This window comes from Myotis myotis, unplaced genomic scaffold, assembly GCF_014108235.1.
Source record: "Myotis myotis isolate mMyoMyo1 unplaced genomic scaffold, mMyoMyo1.p scaffold_m19_p_2, whole genome shotgun sequence".
Lineage (NCBI taxonomy): Eukaryota > Metazoa > Chordata > Mammalia > Chiroptera > Vespertilionidae > Myotis > Myotis myotis.
Window position 1 is genome coordinate 212,044,055 of NW_023416324.1, and position 19,639 is coordinate 212,063,693.

The following is a 19,639-nucleotide window of genomic DNA, read 5'->3' on the forward strand; positions in this document are numbered from 1 at the left end:
TCTGCGCGGCTGGCTTTGAGCTCTGAAAGTAACAAAGTTTCAATTATAGAAGGTAAATAAATCCCAGAATTAAAAAAAAAAAATAGAAAAAAAGGAGACGCTGGGAGCTTCAGTCGCCGGCCAGCCTGAAAACAGCCCTCAGCCCCTCACCCAGACTGGCCAGGCACCCCAGTGGGGACCCCCACCCTAAAGGGGGTGTGGCCAGCCTGAAAACAGCCATCAGCCCCTCACCCAGGCTGGCCAGGCACCCAAGCGGGACCCCCACCCTGATCCAGGACACCCTTCAGGGCAAACCAGCCAGCCCCCACCTGTGCACTAGGCCTCTATCCTATATAGTAAAAGGGTAATATGCAAACTGACCTTAACAACAGAAAGACTGGGAATGACTGGTCACTATGACACACACTGACCACCGGGGGCAGACGCTCAATGCAGGAGCTGTCCTCTGGTGGTCAGTGTGCTCCCACATCGGGGAGTTCTTCTCAGCCACAAGCCAGGCTGACGGCTGCCAGTACAGCGGTGGTGGTGGGTGCCTCTCCTGCCTCCTCAGCAGCGCTAAGGATGTCCGACTGCAGCTTAGGTCTGCTCTCCACTGGCAAGTGGACATCCCCCAAGGGCTGCCGGGCTGCCAGAGGGATGTCTGATTGCCAGCTTAGGCCCAATCCCCTGGGGAGCAGGCCTAAGACTTCGAGAGGGCACAGGCCAGGCTGAGGGACCCCCCCCAAGTGCACAAATTTTTGTGCACCGAGCCTCTAGTCTACATTAATAAAAGAGAAACATGCAAATTGGTGTCACTCTGCTATGCCCACCAGCCAATCAGGATGAGTATGCAAATTAACCCAACAAAGTTGGTGGTTAATTTGCATATGCAGGCATGGAGCAAAGCCTGAAGGCTCCACCCGAGCAAAGAGACTGAAGACTGAAGAGGCTTGGCTTCTCTGCTGCGGCCAGAGTGAAGGCCTGGGTCCCAGGTGCCAGAGGAAAACCAGTGCCAGCAGCCAGGGAAAGGAAGGCCTATTGCATGAATCTCTTCATGCAATGGGCCTCTAGTGCATATATAATGAGGATAACCACTCTCAGAAGTTCTGTAGCAAAGGTGGGGTCTGCCACCCCCACACCCACCAATGCCAGGCCCAGAAGATTGCTAGCCACCACTTGCTGAGATGCCCACCAGGCCAGTGGCAATACTATTTATAAATCATTGCAAATGCAGCTCTGAGACTGTGCCATCCTGAGGGAATTTTTCTCTTTTTTTTGGAATTTGGGAGATTTGCATTATTTCAAAGTTTGAGCATAAAGAGATATTCGACTAATATTTTTAGCCTATTTTAAAATCACAAAGTTCAAATTAAAATAAAGTATATTCACTCTGTAATTTGAGTTGTGGTGACGGCTCTGAAGAAATCTTTGAAGGAGGGGTGCAGTAGGGTGAGATCCCCTGAGGAAGCTGGGTTTGAGCTCAGATGGGGGTTGGCATGGTGGGGGTGACGTGAGTAGGAAGGCTCATGGGTCTTCCTTGATGAAGCCCCTTTGGGAAGTCCCCCTTCTCCCCCATAATCTAGCATCCTCACGGGTTCCACCACACTCAGCGTGTGGGGGTGTGGTGGGGGTCACTGGTGGTCATTTGAGAACCCTTCCTGCAGCCACTGCACTGTGTGCTATTGGCCAAGCAGTCCCGGAGTCCAGGTTCAGGAAGTGGGGGCTCTGACCCCTCGGTGGAGAAATGCCAAAGAACTTGGGGTCATGTTTTAAAGCCACCACATCCCCGAATCATTTGGGCTGTGAGGAGAGGACATGAGGCGTGGGAGGAGCTGACCCGCACTCACAGAGGCGTCCTAGACACCCAGGCTCCCAGCCTGGGCCCTCGGGGCTCAGGTCCCAGCTGTCCTCTGGGTGACAAGAGGCCTGGGAGGACAATCTGGCCTTGTCGCCGGGCAAAGAGTGGCATTTGCTGATGGGCGACAGGGCTGCCAAATGTGCCATAGCCCAGCCGACTTGGCTCAGTGGTTGAGTGTCGACCCATGAACCAGGAGATCACAGTTCGATTCCCAGTCAGGGCACATGCCTGTGTTTCGGGCTCCATCACCAATAGGGGGCGTGCTGGAGGCAGCCGATCAATGGTTCTCTCTCATCACTGATCTCTTTTTTTCTGTCTCCCTCTCTCCCTCTCTCCTTCCCCTCTCCCTCTCTGAAATCAATAAAAATATTGTTTAAATGTGCCCACACTTTTGAAAGCCATCATTAAATGTGGAGGCTCTCTGTTGGTGCCCCGGCCCTCGCTTAATTACTGTCCTGCTCACACACTAATTCAGGTCACATAATGGCCGGACAGAAAGCAAAATAAGGGAACTTCGATTCTAAAAGACAATAAGAAGTCTCCTGAAAGTGAACTCCAAAGCACAGACAAGTATAAAGTGGCGTTGGAACATCATCATCTAATTTCTTCTCGTCTATTTTTACTGCAGAATTCTCATGTAGGCCTGTCACACGGCTTGACGGAGCGCAGGTGCGCGCTGAGAAGCGCCTGCACGGCCCTTTTTTGGCAATCGGGGCTCAGCTGCCTGCAGACGCAGCTCCAATGTCAGTGTCGGCCCCAGCGGGGCGTCTTGCTTGCTTCTAGGATGCGAGTGCAATTTGCTTTGACTTCAGAGACGAACATCCATCAAGCAAACCCTTCTCCCCAAAAAGATGTGCTGTGGTCCACCCCCTCAGGACCTCCTCGTGTGACCTTGTTTGGAGATAGGTCTGCACAGAGAAGTCCAGTTGAAATGATGTCATTAGGGTGGGCGCTAATCCAATAGGACTGGTGGCCTTATAAAAAGGAGGAATTTGGCCTGGCTGGCGTGGCTCACTGGTTGAGCATCGACCTATGAACCAGGAGGTCACGGTTCGATTCCCAGTCAGGGATCATGCCCAGGTTGTGGGCTCGATTCCCAGTGGGGGACGTGCAAAAGGCAGCCAGTCAATGATTCTCTTTCATCACTGATGTTTCTATCTCTGTCTCCCTCTCCCTTCCTCTCTGAAATCAATAAAAATAAATTTTGTTTTAAAAGGAGTAATTTTTAGCCACAGACATAGAGGAAGACAAGGGGGAAAGACCGTGGGGGAGGCCGCATGAAGACGGAGGCAGAGACTGGAATTAGGCCATAAAGCAGGGACCGTCGGGGGCCACCAGGAGCGGACGAGGCAGGACGCATCCTCTGCTGCAGGCTTCAGAGGGCGCGGGCCCTGGGACGCCCTGGCGCCTTGCCCCTGGCCCCAGGACTGTGAGACGGTGCCCTTTCTAAGCCACTCGGGGTGGTCCTTTGCTCCACAGCCCCAGATGCTAAGACACCAGTGCTTGCCGGCCTCGCGGCTGTCCCCAGGGCTCCGCCCCATCACTGAGAACTCGGTGCCCAGTTAGCTTTTGCGGTTCAGTGTCTCTCGTGTCCCCACTCTGCCTGCATTCCCCTGGCGTGTCTCCTTCAAAACTGAAGTCAGTCAGTGGGTTCTCTGGGTTTTTTATCGTGCGCCACGGAGATCTGCATTTCAAGCCCTGCACTGGCTTAATATTACCTTCACGCCCCCTTCTGTTTAAGTATTTCTTTTGTGGATTCTTCGGGCCAGAACCTGCTGGCTGGCTCTACTGGGGTATCCACACCCCTCATTGCTGTACCTTAGTGGTTCCATGGACCACATTGGAGACTTCTACCTGTGAATGAAACTTTACCTTTGGGGTCTCCCTCATCTGAATTCTGATGAGGTGACCACATGTCTGTCTTTCTATTCCCAGCAAAGCTTGATACAGTGCCCCGTGCAAACAGTGCCCCATGAACAGCTGCTGGCGTCCCCCAATATCCATTTTCCCATCTTCTGTGGCCACAGAATCCTACTCTTTAGCTGGGCTCCAATGCAGACGGCATCTCCCAGCCCTCCCCTCTACCCTGAAGCTAGGCATGGCCGTGGAGCAAATTGTGGTGAGTGCTGCATGAATAGATTCTGCCCTTAGAGAGCAGTATTCTCCTCTCCCTCTCCCCCCCCGACCCCCCCCCCTTCCTGCCCGCTGGAGAGTAGAGGTGGGAATGGCTCATCTCTGGGTAAAGTGCACGCAGAGGTGGCGGATCAAGGAGGAAGACAGGAGCAATCGAGCCCTAGAAGCTTCTCCAAAGAGGACGAGCCACATCTAGGCTCTCGCAGAGAGAAATAAATTTCTCCTTTGTTTAAGCCACTGTCACTTTGGTCTCTATAGCAGCCAAACCAAACACTAACTAACACATTTGGGTTCATAGATAAAAGCTAGATGCCATTAGGGAAATTCAAGATTTACTGGGCAAAGTCTGGGTCCCAGGGAGTGAGAAAGGACGTGGACCGGGGATCACAAACTTAACCTCTGCCCACTGGGTTTCTCTTCTGTACAATAGAGATCCTAAGCTCTACCGCATGGCTGCTTAGCCTGGGTTTCTAAAGAGGAGGAGCCTGGAAAAAAGGATTCGTGAGCAAGGAGTTTGCCTGGGAGGTGATTCCAAGGAGCAGAGACAAGAAACCAAAAGCCTGCTGTGTGTCCTTGGGCAAGTGGACGCCCCTCTCTGAGCTCCCAGGACCCCCTGCCTCCTGGTATCCGTGCTTCTGTGCAATGTCCTCCCTTTGAAGGAAAGGCGTCAGGCGGCCAGAAGGAGGAGCTCACATGGGGCCTAAGCGTGAGCCACCAGCTTCCAGAAATTGCGTTTTGAGGCATCTCCTGCACCACACTCTCCTTATGAAACCTACTCTCCACCCCACAGAGGGGCATCCCCAGTCCACGTCCTTCCTGATCCCTGGCCGCCATTTTTAACCCTGGTGGCCTGTCCCTCTGCCCAGAACGGCAGCTGGCAGCGGGGACCGGACCTAGATGGGCTACCACAGCCCATTCCCTGGGAACTTAGGATTTAACCCCAGGACTCTAGCTGGTCTCTGGTGCCACCTGAGGAGGAGGTGACAGCCCGGGAACTGGGGGCGTCATCACAGGAGTGAGGAGGAGGAGAAGGAGGGAAGAAGGGAGGAGACAGAAGGACACAGAACCACAAATCAGCAGGGACCCTGTGGCCTCGCCGGCACCAGGGAGCCCAGGCCTGCCTCTCTGCTGCGTCCCAGCTCCCCATCCGGAACCCACGGTCCAGGTGAGCATCGTGTTCTGGTTCCGGAAGCCCCTGACACGCCCCTGTGCTCCCGGCAGCTCCGCAGCCCCTGGGCCTCTGGTCTGTGTGACACCATCAGCGCTGTCACCGGGATGACACCCGGTGCCTGGCACAGAATCAGGGCCCCAGCCCCGGTCCTCCCGCCCATGTTCAACCAGGAGACACGCTACGTTATCATTAATTCACCCAGAAACGGGTGTCTTTGGAGACTGTTTTCCCAGGATGTTTCCCCCACAGTGAGCGGCTGGGTGGTGGTCTGGGAACCACGCTGCCACCTCCCCATATATCTGCCACCTCCCCATATATCTGCCACCTCCCCATATATCGGAGCACCCTCCCACCAGCCCTGCAGGCTTCCTGCTCACCCACCCCCCAGCCCCTCTGGGCAGCTCCTGCATGAGCCCCGCCCTGCAGCCTTGAAATGTCTGCTGCATTCCTACCTGACATTCCAGTCCCCCTGGATGTCCCCTAGGCCATGGAACACCCAAATGATCCAGCCCATCTTCCAAGATCTGTCGCCACCTAGTGGCCAGGCGGGGCCCGTGGGAAACCGTGCTGAGAACGCAGGTGGCTGTGGCCTCCTCAGGGACCAGCCAGGTGAAGGGGACTCACCCTCGGGCCCCTACAGAGTCAGAGGACCCTGGAGAGAAGCCCGTCAGAAGCCACACAACAGGCTTCCATCCGCCGGCTGACAAGCCACAGTGAGAGCCACAAGCTGGCCTAGGGGACACGCGCATTGGCGGGGCCCACACCTCTCTCCGCCGGGAGCTGCCCTCACCCCCCCTCTGTGGGCTGCTGTGGACCCGCCGTTGCTTCTCACCACCTTGCGTTAGGCCACAGCGGGCTGGCCCAGAAGTGGGATGGGGCGGTGAGAATTCCCGGATGTGAGACCCAAAGGACACATCAGTCTTCGTCCAGGGCTGGAGGCGTGACATGCCGATGGCCTGGTGCCATGTGCATAGAAGGGCAGCACACAGGGGGGCGGGGAGGCATGGGGGGCAGGGGGAGCTCTGGCTGTGCCTGAGACCCAGCTCCGTCCGTGACGTCTGGGCGTCACCTAGCATCCTTCTAATCCACTGCTCATTTGTGTTAAAATCATGCTCCCTGCATTTCTGACGCTGGCAACCGACCAAACTTGGTCTTAGAAGTGGTGGCCCCAACTCAGGCCCAGCTCACAGCCACAGACTGGCTGCCAGTCTGCCGAGGCCAGGCTGCCACAGACACTGGTCCCTGGCCAGAGGGCCTCAGGTGCGCCCTCGTCTGCGCCACCTGGTTTCAGTGCCGGTTGGGAGGTGAGCATGGAGTCCCCAGGTGCTCCCCATGCTCACATCGTGTTGCCGCTCCAGGCGTCACACCCACTGCACGGCGCCCCAGGTTCCAGGCTGGCATTTCTGCTTTACCGTGGGAAAATCTTCTCGCACCTTCCAGCACCTTCCAGGCCTGGGTTCTGTTCTGCCTGTTTGCCCAACTGCACTTTCTGCCCTGAAATTCTGTGAGGTTCACTCACTTGAAATAAATGTGCTGTTCATAACGACAGTCCACACTTCCATACGCCACACAGTCCACGCCACAGATACGATGGAAAACAGAAGCACAATTCTATAGCTCGGCTCCTGCCTCCCCACCCAAAGGTGTGCCTCGTCGGGAGTGGACCGTGGTCCCCAGAGCTCAGCCTGCAGTGACGAGCCTGAGCTTCGTTCTAAGCAAGAGCTGGTTTCCACGCCGGTTCTGTCCTTACCACCTACCTGATCTCACTCACCTCTCCGAGCGAGGGTTGCCAGGCTTAGGGGGAAGGAAACAAACAAAAATAGACCATCAAGTCCCAAATATCGCATGGGATCTACTTCTGCTAAAAAATTATTCATTGCTTATGTGAATATTTGGGACATACTGAAAAAATACTTGTTGATTATCTGAAATTAACCAAACGCCCTATATTTTACCTGGAAAACTTTAATGCCCCATGTCTTCACCAATAAAAATGAAGATAATATTATATTATATGTTCCTTTCACTTGTGTACTGTTGATTTTATGCAATAACATATGGAAAGCACTGGTGCATCATATAAAAGCTCAATATAATTATTACTCTTGTATCTAGTGTAGGTTTGCCTTTCTTTGACAGTCCAACTTTATGCCTGTTGCTCCTGGGAAATCCTTCATAGGTTTCCTTTTTACATCCAAACTATTGAAGTTTGGATAATACATGACATTTTCATCCCAGGGACATGGGTGAAACGTTTCTATTACAATTCTGAGTGACAATTGAAAGGGTTTCCTTCTTATCGACCACCAGATGGCACTGCAGGGCAATGAACTGAATAAGAAAGACTTGCACATAAAATTTTATTTTAATAACATGCTGAAGTTGGTTCCCTCCCCACAGAAAACACAAACACACCCACACACACACACACACACACACACACACACACACACACACTTCATCTTATTCTGTGATATTGGATGAGTCAGTAATTCTATGAATGCTCACCCTAAAACTGGAACACACACAAAAAAGGCTATCATACTAATTATAAAGTCTATGAGTGATTATTCTTCAACCATATTTTCTTCTTGAATAAAATAAAATTATTTTTCTACTTTCATAATTCAGGCTAAAATTAGCCAGAACATTGTTTATACTCTACAAGATCGGGGATCTCCTTTCTTACTTGTTCACAACATATCTTTAGAATCTAGAACAAAAGCACCCATAGGTGAGTGCTCCATAGAGAATGAATGAACCCATGAATGGACTAGTTTATTAAGAAGGTCAATATATGGACCTCCAGTAGCTTAGACAGAACTTTATGGAAGTTGGAATAACGTAACCCAGTTAAAAACAAAAGCACATAATTATTTACATTTACAAAGAGGCCTTTACCAGGGATCATCAACTGTAGGTCTTAAAAGAGGGGATGAAATGCTCTTCTTGAGGACAAGGGGTTAGTTAGAATAAAAAGCTAGAATTTTTACCAGCTCCGTTTTTGCTGATTCCACCCTCAATATGAAAATAAAGGGTTTTCTCTTCCCGTCTAGTGAAGAAAAAAGCACATTCAAGGGAGATTTTAAGACCCAGTGTCCAGGAAATAGCATTCACCAAGAAACAAACTGGTCAAAGATAAAAATATTTTTCCAGGCCAATGCACCAAGAAAAACACTAAATAATTTATTTTTCAGTTCTCTTAATAACACACACCAAAAAAAAAAAAAAAGAAGCACTTCAAAAAATGTCCATCAGCAAAACAGAAGAAGAAAAGAAGCATTTCAAACACCGAGTCCTATTTGCTTTTTGAAATTTAACAAACCCTGGCTGGGTTGCTCAGGTGGCTAGAGCATTGTCCTGATACAGCAGGATTACAGGTTCAAGCCCCAGCCAGGGCACATACAATGCATAAATAAGTGGAACAATAAATTGATATTTCTCAAGAAAAGAAAGAAAGGAAATTTAACAAAAGAGGAAATTTCCCATGCTAACCAAATGTGTTGCATTGTTTAGTACAAAATGAAGTTGTGGCCATAATAAAACTCCAGCATTACAGGGTTATCCGCAATCGCATCCCAGGGGTGGCTGGGAAATGGAAAGGAGACCGAAGACCCACTGTAGGTGTCCGTGGTCAACACCGATGCTCCCTGGTGTTGACTCCCAAAGCACAGTCTTTATAAGAAAAAGGAAAATCCAATAAAGACTTAAAAAAAAAAAAAAAAAAAAAAAAAAAAAAAGGAAAATCTAGATTTATCACCAAAACAGGAAGTTTCATGCGAAAGGATTATTTAAGCGTAAGGACGCCTTCCTCTATGGGAATCTGTCCCTTTTAAGAAAACTTGCCTCGCCCACCCGCCCCCCTCTCAGCCACGTGGAACAGGCAACACAGGGCGGTCAGGACAGCAATGCAGCTCAGGAACGGGCCTTGCTCAGCCCACGTGCTGCTCAGGAGCCCACACCTCGGGGCCAGGCCTCAGCTGCGTCACCTCAGACCAATTCAGGTCCTCTGGCTGCAAACAGCTTCTCACCCTGGCTCACCAGCAAACTGTGGGGGGATGCGGGGCAGCTCCAAGGATGGATGGAGCTGAGAACTGGGGTTAGAAGCAAGACCAGACCCTGGTGTCTACATAGCAGGGCTTCTCCTCCTCTGACTCAGGCCCCACCCGTGGCATGAACTTGCCCCCACCACCTTTTCCCCTCCGTGGGCGATTCCCCTCAAGGTTAGAGTCCCCGGGAGCGTCTGTGTGGTCATGTACGTGCCCCTGCCTAGAGCTGGCAGACAGCTTGACTCCCCAGACACACACACACACACACACACACACACACACACACACACACGGGGAGAAGTACTTTCCCAGGAGATTCCCTGTTTTTAAGAATTTAAACAAAGAATTTTAAAAAAAGAAGTGGGATGGGTGCTGATAACAGCTGTGCAGAACCAAGGGGACGGTCTCTGGCTGAGGCCTCCCTGCTCAGGGAGAGCACACTGCTGGCCTGGGGAAATGCTCCACCGGGGGGCGCTCTCCCCGCGCCTATCACAGTCCTGCCCAGGGCGGTCAGAGATGTAGGCAGAGCCCTGTGGGAGAGCCCTGGGGGAGAGGCACCCAGCGGGGGCCCTGCCCCCTCACACACACTCTTGGGGATGGCCTTGCCCCAGGGCATCTGCGCGCCCTGCCCATTTCTGTCCTCCTGGGGAAGCCTTCGCACCTGGACTGAGGCTCGGGCCGGGCCTGGGACCCTGAACTCTTTCCTGGGAAGTAGGTCTGGGCTTTGGGGCTGTCAGGACACAGGCCAAGCGGGGTTGGTGAGGCCTCTGCTCCCAGCACTTGGCTGTGGCTCAGTCCCTGGGCCTGGCCTGCCTCCGTCCCCCCAGAGGCCCAGTTTCTGCACCTGAGCCAGGTCTCAGGCCGAAGCCATTGACTGAAGGGGACACTGGCTCTCAGGATGAAGGACCTCAACACGACGGCAATGTACCTGGGAATTACTCTCCCCGTTCCCCACAGGGACGCCCAGCCACTCAGTGGGTGACTCACAGGGAGGAGAGGACACCTGCCGGTGTAATTACCAGGCATCCGAGCGCCATCAGGTGCTCGTGTTGGAGGAGGACGGGCTGGGGGCAGATAACAGGCAGGCTTGGCCCCCGTCCCGCAGGTCCACCTCTCCCAGTGGCCACGTCCCTGTCCTCCAGGTGTAACTGGAACAAACGGGTGTGGTTGGTGACAACGCCCACATGTATTGGTTGAATTGTGTTTCCTTCAAAATTCTTATGTTGAAGTCCCAATCCCCAGTGTCTCAGAATGTGACCTTGTTTGGCAATGGGGTGCTGCAAATGGAATTAGTTAGAATGGGGTCACTGAAATGGGCCCTAATTTAATAGAACTGTTGGAGAGAGAGAGAGAGAGAGAGAGAGAGAGAAATTTGGACACCAGGACACACATGGAGAATGCCATGTGACGATGAAGGCAGAGATGGGGTGATGCTTCTACAGCCAAGGAACCCCGAGATGGCCAGCAACCAGCAGGAGCTGGGGGAGAGGATGGGACAGATTCTCCCTCACAGCCTCAGGCGGAACCAGCCCCCCTGAAACCTTGATCATGGACTATAAGACCATAGACGTCTGTTGTGTAGGCCCCAGCTGTGGTTCTGTGTGTGGCAGCCCCAGGACACTGGTCCATCACACATGGGTTCCTTGGCCTGTGGTTAGAACCATCACAGTAGGGAAGGCCAAGCAAAACATGAAATTGAATTCCAGTCTAGACAGTAAATTACAAACATTTCCTAGGAGAAAGGCCAGGCCTTTACAGGCCACTGAGGGGCGGTAGATTCCATCACCTCCCCCATTTTGTTCACTAACGAAGCCCCTTCCAATTCATAGCGGTTTTGGAAGGGAAAGGCGAACTACCACAAACTCAACCCGGCAGTAGCTCCGAATACAGCTGTTGTGACAGATGCGGTCTCTTTTCCAGAGCCAATTAGCACAGAGATGGCACGTGGCCACTTTGATGGATGCATGATTGTCCATATTTATTAGGAAGGGGGATCAGAAGCAGTTTATATCCACACTAGAGGCCCGATGCACAAAGTTCATGCAAGAGTAGGCCTTCCTTCCCCTGGCTGCCAGCACTGGCTTCCCTCTGGCCACTGGCAGTCACCCGGGACCCGGGCTTCCCTAGCAGCCCTGGCTTGTCCAGAAGGTCGTCCAGAAGGACCCCCAGAAGTACGTCTGGTCTAATTAGCATATTACTTTTTTATTATTATAGATGGGGTGGATAATGGTATTTATTTATAGCTCTGCCCAGGGCTATATTAGTTCTCCTACCCTCTGTTACAATAAAGGGTGTCCCAAAATTCACGCAAGAAGTAATTTTGATAGAAAACACAGGTTTATAATTAAAAATTGTAAATTTTTTATTGATTCATAAAGTATACATTCTAGGGTTATGTATGGAATAGCACATCAGGTAAATGGTCTCCATGGCTTTGCTGGCACATATGCAAAGCCGTGGTCTTCATTGGTCTTCATTGTCCCTGCTCCTGGGCCATAATTGGTACTTGGTAATGCTTATCAAATTGAAGGGATTGAAATCAAAGGGCAACAGATATTAGAATCTGATTCAATAAACCAAGTAAAATTAGGCTTTTATTTGTTGTTGTTGTGGTTGTTAATGCTCACGCAAAATTCAAATCTTGCGTGAATTTTGGGACACCCTTTATAATCTGAGAAGACCTGGATGTTGCTCAGAACATCGCATCGGTCCACTCACTATATAGAGGGCACGTTAAGCAGAGTGAATGGACAAAAGTGGCAAGCATGTTGGAGGTCTTTGTAAGACACATGTGCTCAGAAGGTGGGAGGCAAAAGCTATGGGGATCCAGGGCATCAATACATTTATAAGGGCCCAACAGTCTGACGAATTAGTGCATCTTACGCCTCCTGCCTCTGAGGAGGAGGCACAGGCCTGGGGAACCACTCCGGGTTCTGGAGGTAGCACACTCCAAACCCGGGACCATTGCTCACCACATCTGCTGTGTGACACGGCAGGTGCCACCTCTCAGCGAAGCCCAGAGAAGGAAAGGCGCTGCAGTAGGTCCAGGCTGGGGGGCAGTGGGCCTGTGGCTTGGCCCGCACTGGCTGGTAGACCTCCATACATCTGCGGTGGGAGTGACACCAGGAGCCACTGGGACAAGCCCCAGCAGGAGAGTCCCAGCGCCGACTCCTGGGATTCTAGAGCAAGAGCATGCCAAAGGCAGTGGAGAAATACACACTGCTTGAAATACAGTGTTTGTCTGGCCCTGGGTCCTGACAGAGACCGAGTCCCTGACCATGGACACCGCATGACCATGCAGCTGTAACTGCCCATCATGGCCTGGGTCTTGTCCAGACCTGTAAACTCATAAGGTCAGGCAAGCCATCAGCAAATAACTCTTACAGCAGAGGTGGAACCTGCAGAGGAGGCACCACAGGACCAGAATGCACACGTGATTTGCACCAGTAGTTGGCCTACCCTCAGGTCATTGACCTCTGTTACTAGTATATCGGCATTTCCCCTTCAGTCCACTCCTGTGGCCACATGGGTGAGAACTGCCCTTTATTACCTGCCAAAGAGGAGGTTTAGTTCATAGATGAGTCAGCTTCCTATCACCCCCCAATCACCCCCTGCACAGAAATCTCCATCTCAGGGATCTCCTGGGGATCCTAACCTGTAGCAAGGTCTAGACCAGTGATGGCGAACCTATGACACCCATGTCAGAGGTGACACGCGAACTCACTTTTTTGGTTGATTTTTCTTTGTTAAATGGCATTAAATATATAAAATAAATATCAAAAATATAAGTCTTTGTTTTACTATGGTTGCAAATATCAAAAAATTTCTATATGTGACACGGCACCAGAGTTAAGTTAGGGTTTTTCAAAATGCTGACACCCCGAGCTCAAAGGATTCGCCATCACTGGTCTAGACTTTGGAGAGGTGGATGAAGTCTAGACTTTGAAGATGTAATGGATGAAGGAGCATGAAGAAGAAAGTTCAGGCTCAGGCCCAAAACACATTCTCTCAACCACAGCAGCCAGTGAATAAACTAAAATAGTTTGATGCCTATCTGACTCTACTTTTTGCTTCTTCGTCATTCAAAATAAAGGGAAATGAATCTTAGAAATCCCCACACACCTGGCTCCCCCGTTTACTAGTTGAAAGCATCTGAAACAATCATCATCGACAACCCATTTGGCTGCTATTATTAAATGGTCTAATCCGCATAAATTATTCAGCACAGAGCCTGGCATTTAGCTAGAGCCCTCAAAGCGCCAGTGTCTCAGTCCACAAAGCTTAGGTGAGCTGCAGAGGAAGCGTTCCTTATTCGTATTGGTTTGTTATGTCTGGATTTCATTTCTATCTCAAGCTCTCCCCGACCCCCCTCGCAGAACAGTCATTGCTAATTTAGGGTCACCTCAGTTACAGCTGAGTAACACTACGTCAACCGGGGTGAATTCCTCCTCCCGCCTCCCAGGCTGGCATTTCATTCCCATGGGTCTTAGCATCTTGAATAAGTAGGAGATTCTGGGGGTCGAGTGTCATCCACCAGAGCCGCCATCTGCTGAGACACCCGATGCCTCCCTGGTTCTAGGCCAGCATCCCGCTGAGGAGGCTGCGCTCCCTCTGGTCTCTGACGGTTCGGGCCGTGAGCTTCCCCGAGGCAGAGGCACCGGCTGAGAGGCGGCTCTGGAGTTGGTCCTGCATGTGCGTCTGAGCTCTGCTGTGTACTAACGGGGACATTGTGGCCATCCTTTTTAACGCTCTAGTTCTAAATGTCTCCTTGGAGAAGGGGTTCCTCCTCATAGTTTGGGTGCATGAAAGACAACAAAGGAAGTGGGCCAGCCCTGAGCCCCGTGGGAAGACTAAAATCAATGTAATTCAACCTATGGTGGCCAAGATTTGTTTTTGCTGTACACATGTTCCCAAAAATTTTCAAATCTTCACTAGTTTTTTAAATCTCTGAGATAATATTATATCATGCAATTATGGTCATTATATTTGGGTTTACACATTGGCATTGTCTAGAGAAAACCCCCTTAAAATCATTGCATTGCACTGAATATATTGCTCACATGGCTCAAATAATGGTAAATATAATGTAATGCATGATAAATTGAGGGATAATTTAAGTCCTTTATATTTGCCTTAACTTTTTTTTAATCTGTATTAAATGTATTGGGGCAACATCGGTTAATGGTGTTATGTAAGTTTCAGGTGCACAACATTATAATCTGACATCTGTATTTGCTATTGTGTGTTCACCACCCGAAGTCTAGTCCCCTCTGTCGCTTTATATTTGGCCCCTTTTACCCTTTTCATCTTCCCCCTAGCCCTCTGGCAACCATCATTCTGTTGTCCGTATCAATGAGCTTATTTTTTGTTTGTTTGTTTTATTTGTTCATTTGTCACTCATGTGAGTGAAATCATACAGTCCTTGTCCTTTTCCATCTGACTTATTTCACTTAGCATAATGCTCTTAATACTCTCAGAACCCATCCATGTTGTCACAAATGACAATCGTCTTATAGCTGGGTAGTAGTCCATCATATGTATGTACCACATCACTCTATAAAACAGTGTCTACAAGTAATTTTTAAATGTCAAGCAGCACAAAAAGTTGCATAGGGAACAAGGGAGCCCCCCGCCCCACTACCACCCCCCAGTGCTCCTCTGCACGGCCAACCACTTCCCAGTTCCCAGCAGATGCTTCCAGAGAGGGGCTGGGAAGGAAACTATTCTCAACGCCATTTCCAAATCCAGTCAAGCTATCACCCCAGTGGGGGCCAACTAAGAAGATATCAAAGCAACAACAGCACACGAGCAAGAGCTCACACATCTGTCATCCGTGCACCTGTCTCTGTAAGTGCAAAAGGATGTGCTCCGCCCACACAAGAGGCTAAACCACACAGAAGGAAGACACTGATTCCAGGCATGAGACCCAGGGTGCCAGCTGGGCAGCGAGCCTGGGGGGTGACCAGGGCACGAGGAGCTCGGGAGAGAGGGCTCCACTGGAAGTTACATCAGAAGAATGGCGCCCTACCTTTGGCCACGTGACAAACAGAACTGACCAGCAGTCGAAGGAGGAGGGAAGAATTAGTGATCGCTACATATATAAACGAAGCAAAGGGAAAACGGGTAGATATCCATTCCGATGGAGTAGGAGGAACTTTAATGGGAAAAAGCTGTAACCACACACAATATTGCGTTGTCCACACTGAGCCTCCATCAACTTGTCAACCGCAGTTCAAGTTTTCCTGCCTCGGAGCATATTCCCTGGGTGGTTTCCCCTTGTGGGTCTCCGTCCAGACGGGAGCGTCGCACCTCAGCGGTTTGTGGAATTGAAGTGGTGAGAAAGGATATGGTTGCCTTTTACTTGATCTTATCGAAAGGGCATCCCATAATTGACCACAAAGACTGACAGAGGCTCAGCTTTTTATGATCACTTGCATTTATTTAAAAAGGACTCGGTGGGGTTCCAAAATGGCAGCCGATTAAGTGGAAGATATACTGACACTCACTCTCCCAGGGCCAAACTGGAGTTACAACTGAAATATCGAAAAACCATTCTACACAATCAGCTGGAGACTCGCTGGACAGAACCCTGATAACCAAGGACGGAAAGTGGAGGCGGCAGAGAGACTAGTAGGAAGTCCCACAGCGCAAGAGGGCTGGCCAGCCGCCCACAGACAGCAGCTGACGTTCTGGAGGGATGACTTCAGCTGTAGGGGTTCCCACAGAGAACTCTGGAGTCTACACCCCAACTGGGCTCCCCAGCCCAGAGCACCAGAACTGAGAAAGCTGCCCACATGACATCTGGCTGTGAAAAGCAGCAGGGTTGCTGTCTGCCAGGGAGAGATGGCTGGAAATACAGGCACCCTCTTAAAGGGCAAATGCACAACATTTCATGTGCAGCCACTCACCTTGGGCTCCGGCAGAGGGAGGGCAGAGTGGACGGAGCTGTCTGAGAATCCAGGGTTGAGGGCTCTGGGCTTGGAGCTCAGAAGGTGGGGCTTGGTTTCCTGTGCTGAAGTCATTCCCCACCCCCCACCCCGCCCTGCACCCCCCCACCCCCACCCCCAACTGCGGAGGACTTCTTTCTCAGGTAGAACTTGACCATCCAGGCAGCTTTTGGAAAACCTCTCGCCCCACCCTGTGGAGACTATGCCTTGCCGTGGCCTATAGCCTAAGGCTCATTCCGAGGCTCAGAATAGCAACCAGGCTCCAGGCAGAGGCAGCTCTCTGGATGCTTTGAGTTCTTTGCCTTATCTGCTTCGGACCTGGGACTAGGAAAAGCAGATCTTGATACACATCTTAGTCCTTTCCAAAGGCACCCAGCCCCGGCAGAGGGAGTCACAAGCTGTGGATGGCTGATGGCTCCCAATGGGGAGCTCAGGGCCAGTCACAAACAGCACCTAGCATTGTCCTGCACCAGAGAACCTCCAAAAAGACTGGGAGTCATAGCAGATCTACCTGATACATAGAAACAAACCCAAACAGGCAGCCAAAACAGGGGGACAAAAGAAACAAGCCTCAAATGAAAGCACAAGAGAATTCTCCAGAAGAAGAGCTAAATGAAATGGAGATAAGAAATTTATCATTATTCCAGGATACTCAACAGCAAGAGAAAAGATATAGAAATTATGAAAACTGACCAGTCGGAAATGAAGCATGACATAGCAGTAATAAAGAACATGACCCAAATACATGCTGTCTACAAAGAGACCCACTTCAGAACAAAAGACTTACACAGGATGAGAGTGAAGGGATGGGGAAAATTTTTTCCATGCAAATGGAAACAAAACATAAAAAAGCTGGGATAGCAATACTCATATCTGACAAAATAGACTTCAAAATAAAGGCCATCACCAGAAGGTCACTACATAATACTGAAGGGATTGATCCAACAAGAAGATATAACCCTGGTAAACATATATGTACCCAATATAGGAGCAACTAAATACATAAAGAAAACTTCTGATGGATTTTAAGGGAGAGATCGACAGCAGTACAGTCATAGGAGAGCACATTAACACCCCACTGACTTCACTGGACAGATCTTCTAGACGAAAAATTAACAAGGAAACAGTGACTCTAAAAGATACACTGGATCAGATGGATTTAATAGACATTTATAGAACATTTCACCCTAAAGCTGCAGAATATACATTCTTCTCACTTCATATGGGCCATTCTTTTTTTTATATATATATATACATTTTATTGATTTTTTACAGAGAGGAAGGGAGAGGGATAGAGAGTTAGAAACATCGATGAGAGAGAAACATCGATCAGCTGCCTCCAGCACACCCCCTACTGGGGATGTGCCCGCAACCAAGGTACATGCCCTTGACCAGAATCGAACCTGGGACCCTTCAGTCCGCAGGCCAACGCTCTATCCACTGAGCCAAACCGGTTAGGGCTACATGGGTCATTCTTAAAGATAGATCACATGTTAGGACACAAAACAAGCCTCTACAAGTTCAAGAAGATTGAAATCATATCAAGCATCTTCTCAGATCACAGTGGCATAAAATTAAAAATCAACTACAGTAAAAACACTCAAAAACATTCAAACACATGGAGGCAAAATAGCATGTTATTAAACAATGAATGGCTTACCAAAGAGATCAAGGAAGAAATCAAAAACTTCCTGGAAACATGAAAATGAACACACAACAACCCAAAATCTATGGGACACAGGGAAAGCAGTCCTGGGAGGGAAGTTCACAGCAGTACAGGCCTACCTCAAAAAACAAGGAAAGCTTCTAATAAACTATCTAACCCTACAACTTAAAGAATTAAAAAGAGAACAATAATAAAAGCTTAGGTGCCCTAACCAGTTTGGCTCAGTGGATAGAGCGTCGGCCTGCGGACTGAAGGGTCCCCGGTTCGATTCCAGTCAAGGGCATGTACCTTGGTTGTGGACTTGTGCAGGAGGCAGCTGATTGATGTTTCTCTCTCATCGATGCTTCTAACTCTCTATCCCTCTCCCTTCCTCTCTGTAAAAAATAAATAAAATATAAAAAGTGTTTAAAAAAAAAAAAGCTTAGGGCAAGTAGAAGAAAGGAAATAATTGAGATCAGAGCAGAAATAAATGACAGAGACTAAAAAAAAAAAAAACAATGCAAAAATCAATGAAACCAAGAGGTGGATCTTTGAAAAGATAAACAAGAGTGATGAACCTTTAGCCAGACTCATCAAGTAGCAAAGAGAGAGGATCCAAATAAAATCAGAAACGAAAGAAGTGAAGTAACAACTGACCCCACAGAAATACAAAGGACTGTAAGAAAATACTATAAACAACTCTATTCCAACAAGCTGGACAACCTGGACGAAATGGACAGATTCCTAGAAAAATACAATCTTCCAAAACTCAACCAGGAAGAATCAGAAAACCTGCACAGGCCAATAACTGCTGATGAAATTGAAGCAGAAATCAAAAAAACTCCCAGCACACAAAAGTCCTGGTCCAGACGGCTTCACAGGGGAGTTTTACCAAACAGTCACTGAAGAACTAACACCTGTTAGTTCCCAAACTGCTCAAAAAAAACCAAAGAGAAAGGAACACATCCGAGCTCTTTTTATGAAGCCAGCGTTCACCTAATTCCAAAACAGATAAAGACACTACAAAGAAAGATCATTACAGGCCAACATCCCTGATGCACATACATGCGAAAATCCTCAAAAATATATCAGCAAATCGGATCCAGCAATACATTGAAAAGATTATACGCCGTGAGCAAGGGGGATTTATCCCAGGGATGCAAGGCTGGTACAATATCCGCAAATCAATAAACGTGACACATCACATAAACAAATAGGCAGGCCCCTCTTGCACCGCCCCCCAGGGCCAGGCTGGAAATAAAACTAAAGTGGGGAACATGCACTCGGAATAACCAACTGAGGTCCGGCTGAGGAGGCGGCGGACCGAGAAAGGACAGAAACACCTGGAGGCCAGTAGGAAGGGCAGAAGGGCGAGGTCGAGAGAGGGGCAGGTCCCGCTTCCACAGGTGGCAGGCCGAGAGAGAAGGGGGGCTCTTGGCTGCGGGAGGGGTATTTCCCTGAGAAGATCAAGGCCCTTCGGTAGGGCTGCTGGCCGCCAGGGAGTCTGGAGCTGGCCTGACAGAAAGCCTCAGGGGTTGTTGGTGTGGGTTTTGGGGGAGTGGGGGGTAAGGGAGGGTGTTTTTAAACCCAGAGCACAGGTGTTTGTGGCAGCTACTCACCCGAGGCTTCAGTGGAGGGAGGCCGGTGCGGACTCCGGTGCCTAAGGAGAGGCCGGTGGGAAGCACTGGGGGAGACGAGAAGCAGCAGCAGGGGTCCCGCGTTCATTCGGTCGCACCCCCCCAAACCGAAATGGCCATTTTTCCCCGAGAGGCACTGGTTGCTCCCGGAAGCCACGGCTCAGGAAAAGGAAAAACCCCGCCCGCCCGAGGTGGTCCAGCCCGCCCTGCCCTCAGGAGC